Here is a 6,000-nt window from a genome sequence, read left to right on the forward strand (position 1 = left end):
AGGGGTGACGCTGCTCTCAGTGCCGGGCAAGGTCTTTGCTTGGATAATTCTCGATAGGGTTCGCCACCATCTCTTTGAGCACCAGCGTCCAGAGCAGTCAGGCTTTACACCAAAGAGGTCAACGATTGACCGTATCCTTGCTCTTCGGGTCCTCACCGAACGCAGACGAGGGTGTCGGCAGGGGCTGCTTGCAGCCTATGTTGATCTCTGCAAAACGTTCGATTCAGTGAATCGGGATGCCCTCTGGAGGATTCTTGGTCTTCGTGTGGTACCACCAAAACGGATCGATCTGATGTCTGAACTCCACTTTGGTACTGAGAGTGCTGTGAGATGTGGTGGTACCATCTCTGACTTATTTCCAGTTGTTACTGGAGTTCATCAGGGGTGTGTTCTGCCCCCCCACACTTTTCAGCACCTGGATGGACTGGATTCTAGGGAGGATGTTGGAGAGATTAAGCTGCAGTGCATCATTTGGAAATGTCAAGATCTCTGACCTTGATTTTGAAGATGATGCAGTCATCTTTGCGGAGACTTTAGATATCCTTTTGGGGGCCCTTGAGGTGTTGAATGAGGAGTCGGAGCCGCTGGGATTACGGGTTTCCTGGGTCAAAACTAAGATCCAGGCTTTAAATGACATCTTGGATGCCGCTGTCCTGTCTGTGCCCGTTTGTGGTGAGGATGTTGAGGTCATGGAGAGATTCACTTACCTTGGCAGTGATATTCATATCTCTGCCGGCTGTGCGTCAGAGGTCAATAGACGTCTGGGTTGGGCCTGGGGAGTCAAGGATTCACTCGATAATGGGGTGTGGCACTGCCGGTACCTGTGCGGGAGGACGAAAGTCCGAGTCTTCAGGTCCTTGGTGCTTCCAGTCTTGCTCTATGGATGCGAGACTTGGACTCTGACCAAGGATCTGAGACGGAGACTTAATTCCTTTGGTACCAGGTCTCTTCGCAGAATCCTTGGCTCGCGCTGGTCAGATTTTGTGTCCAACGAGCGGTTGCTGAGAGAGACTCAAATGAGATTTGTTACCTGCATGGTCCGTGAGCATAAGCTGCGGCTGCATGGATATGTGGCTCGTTTTCCTGACGCTGATCCTGCTCACCAGATTCTCTCAGCGAGGGAGTCTCGTGAGTGGAGGAGGCCAATGGGCCCACCACATGCCTCGTGGTTGCAGCAGGTTGATCGGCATCTCAAGGAGATGGGGATGGGCCAGGCATCTGCCTGAGGGATGGCCAGACGGGGGGCCCTGGAGTACTGGCGGAAAGTGGATGCAGCGATGCGCTGCTCTGGCGCATGCTCCCATACCTGACTTGACCTGAACAACCAGTGTTGGCGGACCGGTCCTCTGGCTTAATGTCCATCTGCACAGATTGATGCGAAACACCAGGATGGTCGTTTATAGCCAGGTCGAGATTCGAACCCAGGCCCGACGGATTGGAGGTGAGAGTGTGTACCTCCTGGGTCTGGGCCATCATGCCAGGCAGAGTGTACGTAAAGTGACCCGTCGATGCCGGCTCAACGAGCACGTCCAAAATAACGTGCATCGACTTGCAGGAATCAAAGCGCAGGGGAACTCGGGCAACAAAAAACTTGTGGCAAGTGCAACCGCACAAAGATGAGCACCACAGAGAGTTTCAATAAAATTTCCGATATAAAATGAAAACATCCCCCACTTTCAGGTGTGCATCGATACCTGTCCTTGAATGAACACGTAGTTGTTACTTGGCCAAAGGACAGTCTCCAAAACAAGAGCAGCAATGTAACTGCTTCCATGTCCAGCCAAGGCCAACCAGCGAGTCTACTTATCAGGATGAACCACAGTGTGGCTTTCAAGCTGTTAGACATAAACATCACGATGTGAAATAGAGCTCAATGAAGCACAGGCACCACCATCGATTCGGCCAACAACCAATTTACAACCGTCGGATCAACCACAACGAGGGTTACCGACACCGACCTCAGCAGCAACCTTACCTGATGAGCAAGTGTGTGGGTGCAAAGAGTGGCCTCACCTGAGCAATTCACCTCGCAGATGGATACGAGCACCGATATCGGCCGGGACATGAGCGCGAGGACCAATCTCACCAACTCACCCAGCATGGGGACTACAAACACCACCCCCCAACCAACTCACCCAGCATGGGGACAACAAACACCACCACCCAACCAACTCACCCAGCAAGGGGACTACAAACACCACCCCCCCCCCCAACCAACTCACCCAGCACATGGATATAGAGGAGACAACGGCATCACTCACCCAGCAATTGGAGCCTGACAACAACCTCAAAACCTCACCAACTCACGTTATGCTTTCAGAATCATAACCTCACCCAGGACATGGATACAAACACCAACCTCACCATCTCACTCACCCACACGTGGATACAAACACCAACCTCACCATCTCACTCACCCACACATAGATACAAACACCAACCTCACCAACTCACTCACCCACACATGGATACAAACACCAACATCACCATCCCACTTACCCACACATGGATACAAACACTAACATCACCAACTCACTCACCCACACATAGATACAAACACCAACCTCACCATCTCACTCACCCACACATAGATACAAACACCAACCTCACCAACTCACTCACCCACACATGGATACAAACACCAACATCACCATCCCACTTACCCACACATGGATACAAACACAAACATCACCATCTCACTCACCCACACGTGGATACAAACACCAACCTCACCATCTCACCCACACATGGATACAAACACCAACCTCACCAACTCACTCACCCACACATGGATACAAACACCAACCTCACCATCTGACTCACCCACACATATATATATACAAACACCAACATCACCATCTCACTCACCCACACATATATACAAACACCAACATCACCAACTCACTCACCCACACATATATACAAACACCAACCTCACCATCTCACTCACCCCACATGGACACAAACACCAACCTCACCATCTCACTCACCCCACATGGACACAAACACCAACCTCACCATCTCACTCACCCACACATATATACAAACACCAACATCACCATCTCAGTCACCCACACATATATACAAACAACAACATCACCAACTCACTCACCCCACATGGACACAAACACCAACCTCACCCACACATATATACAAACACCAACATCACCAACTCACTCACCCCACATGGACACAAACACCAACCTCACCCACACATATATATATATATATATATATATATATATATATATATATATATATATATATATATACAAACACCAACCTCACCATCTCACTCACCCCACATGGATACAAACACCAACCTCACCCACACATATATATATATATATATATATATATATATATATATATATATATATATATATATATATATATATATATATATATATATATATACAAACACCAACCTCACCATCTCACTCACCCCACATGGATACAAACACCAACCTCACCCACATATATACAAACACCAACCTCACCATCTCACTCACCCCACATGGATACAAACACCAACCTCACCATCTCACCACATCTATCGCCGTCTCCCTTTATCGAAATGCATCGTCACGGTCGCCCTTCCATCGCTCGACTCCACAACCGAACGGAACACGTTTTGTTTGTGTTTCTAAGAAATGACCGTTTGTCGCTCCCCCAACTCTCACCTTGGTAAAATCGCAGCGCCAGGCAGTAAAGGGTACTCGGCGGTAAACCCCACTTCGCCTCGATGGAAGCCGAAGCAGCAGCCGCGAGTCCAGTGACAGGTTTCTCTTTCTCAAGTGGTGGTTTCGATTGTTGGTGCGCGAGGCCGAGCTGCGCCATTTCCGCGTCCGGCGCGAGAGAGAAAGCGCGACAAGTCACAAGGAGTGGAGAGGGCGGAACGGGAAGGAACGGAGTTTTCGGCGGGAGGTGCAGGGCGGGAGGTTGTTACCATGGGATGGAAAGGAACCACGAGGGGAGTGCAAGGGAAACGGGCTGTGGAACGTTGAGGAGGGAAAAAGAGATTGGGAGGAGTTAAAGGGGAGGGGAGAGTCAAAGGGGAGGGGAGAGTCAAAGGGGAGGGGAGAGTCAAAGGGGAGGGGAGAGTCAAAGGGAGGGGAGAGTCAAAGGGAGGGGAGAGTCAAAGGGGAGGGAGAGTCAAAGGGGAGGGGAGAGTCAAAGGGGAGGGGAGAGTCAAAGGGGAGGGGAGAGTCAAAGGGGTGAGTGGGGTCACGGAGGGAAGAGTAAAGGGGAGAGGGAGGAGTAAAGGGGAGAGGGAGGAGTAATGGGGAGAGGGAGGAGTAATGGGGAGAGGGAGGAGTAAAGGGGAGAGGGAGGAGTAAAGCCGTTCAGGGGAAAGGGAAGAGTAAATGGGAAAGGGAGGAGTATGTGTAAGGGTAGGAGTAAATGGAAAGGGAGGAGTAAGGGGAGATGGGAATGGGAGGAGTATTGGGGAAGGGGAGGAGTGAGGGGAAGGGGAGGGGTAAGGAGAAGGAGAGGGGTAAGGAGAAGGAGAGGGGTAAACGGGAAGGGGAGGAGTAAATTTAAAAAGGGAGGAGTATGTGTAAGGGAGGAGTCAAGGGACGTAGATGAGCATCGGGGAAGGTGAGGAGAAAGGGGAAGGGGAGGAGTAAATGGGAACGGGAGGAGTATAGGAGTAAGGAGAGGGGGTGTAAGGGGAGGGGAGGTGTAAGGGGTGGGGAGGTGTAAGGGGAGGGAGGTGTAAGGGGTGGGGAGGTGTAAGGGCAGGGGAGGTGTAAGGGGGAGGTGTAAGGTGGAGAGGGAGGTGTAAGGGGAAGGGGAGGGGTAAGAGGAAGAGGAAGAGGAAGAGGAAGAGGGAGAGGGAGAGGGAGAGGGAGAGGGAGACGGGAGAGAGAGAGGGAGAGGAGGGAGAGGGAGAGGGAGAGGGAGAGGAGGAAACTCAAAGGAGATGGGGGCGGGGGGTGGAGATGAAATGAGAGAAGGTGAGTGATTTCGAACAGGTGCGAGGGGAGATTTCGAGTAGTAGGAGCTAATGGTGGATTTACAGCAGGAGGAGGAAAGGGTGATGGGGACTGGAGCGGGTTTATCGGGCAAGAAACGAGGAAACAAAATGACTCAGTGTTTGTGTTCAGAGGGGATAAGAGAGTAATCGAAGAGATTATGTAGTTTGTGGTGAAAATAAATTTTAACATTAAAGCCCATCCTTAGAAGGATAGGATTGTTCGAGGAGAAACTGGCATTCGTGTTGGGTGGAGGATTGGAATTTAATGTATGATTTATGAACCTATTCGGATATATGATATCGACTGATCTAGCACTGAACCAGATCGATTATCCTCTTCAAAACTAATCAAAGGCAATGAGCGTGCGTGCGTCTCCCCCATAACTCCAAAACCATAAAACCTATCAGACGGAAACTTTGCATGCATACTAAGAAAACTCCAAGGAAGTGAAAGAATGAAAATTGGGTGTTTGGGTTAATTAAAACACCCCTTTTGAAGATAATTAACGGCCTGATTTAATTATATCCTTCACGATCCTCGGCCACCTCATTTTTGGGGGATATAAGGTGTTTCCTGGGTAACCTCGCTGGGGTCTGACGCCGCCATGTTTTTTGGCCTGCTGAACCATGCCTTGACTTGGAACAAGCCGCAACGATTTATTAATGATAAAGTTTTTTTTTTTTCACTTTCCTCACTCATATTATCGAATGTCTGTTCATCATAGCTCCGAATCACTGAGTACATTGCAATGTTTATGAACACCCGGAGACGTCAGCGTTCGTTGCTTTATTTCATTTCTGCACATGCAATCACCACGAGTATCTCTTAAATTAAGGAAAATTACAAATTTTAAGCTCCAGAATCGAACTTACAACCAGTTCCGACTCCTAGAAAAGTGACCATTTGTCCAATTTGGACATATGTGACATATCTGACGTCTCTGGGAGGTGTATGTTGAATATGATGGTTCGGTGATTGCCAATTGCGTGCCAAGGGAGCCATTTCTTATCGACCGTTT

General features: G+C 49.5%; 1 pseudogene across 1 annotated transcript in view; it reads right to left on the reverse strand.

The window, feature by feature from the left end:
• Positions 1–4,034, reverse strand: part of LOC147012234 (uncharacterized) — a 42,725-nt pseudogene extending 38,691 nt beyond the window's left edge. Inside the window, exon 1 of the transcript XR_015051522.1 lies at positions 3,684–4,034. The product of XR_015051522.1 is annotated as an uncharacterized LOC147012234 (transcript). The remainder of the gene's footprint in view (positions 1–3,683) is intronic.
• Between the last annotated feature and the right edge of the window lie 1,966 nt (positions 4,035–6,000).

Source organism: Eptatretus burgeri, chromosome 15 (assembly GCF_056783735.1).
Source record: "Eptatretus burgeri isolate ZD-2024b chromosome 15, Ebu_testis_v1, whole genome shotgun sequence".
Classification (NCBI taxonomy): domain Eukaryota; kingdom Metazoa; phylum Chordata; class Myxini; order Myxiniformes; family Myxinidae; genus Eptatretus; species Eptatretus burgeri.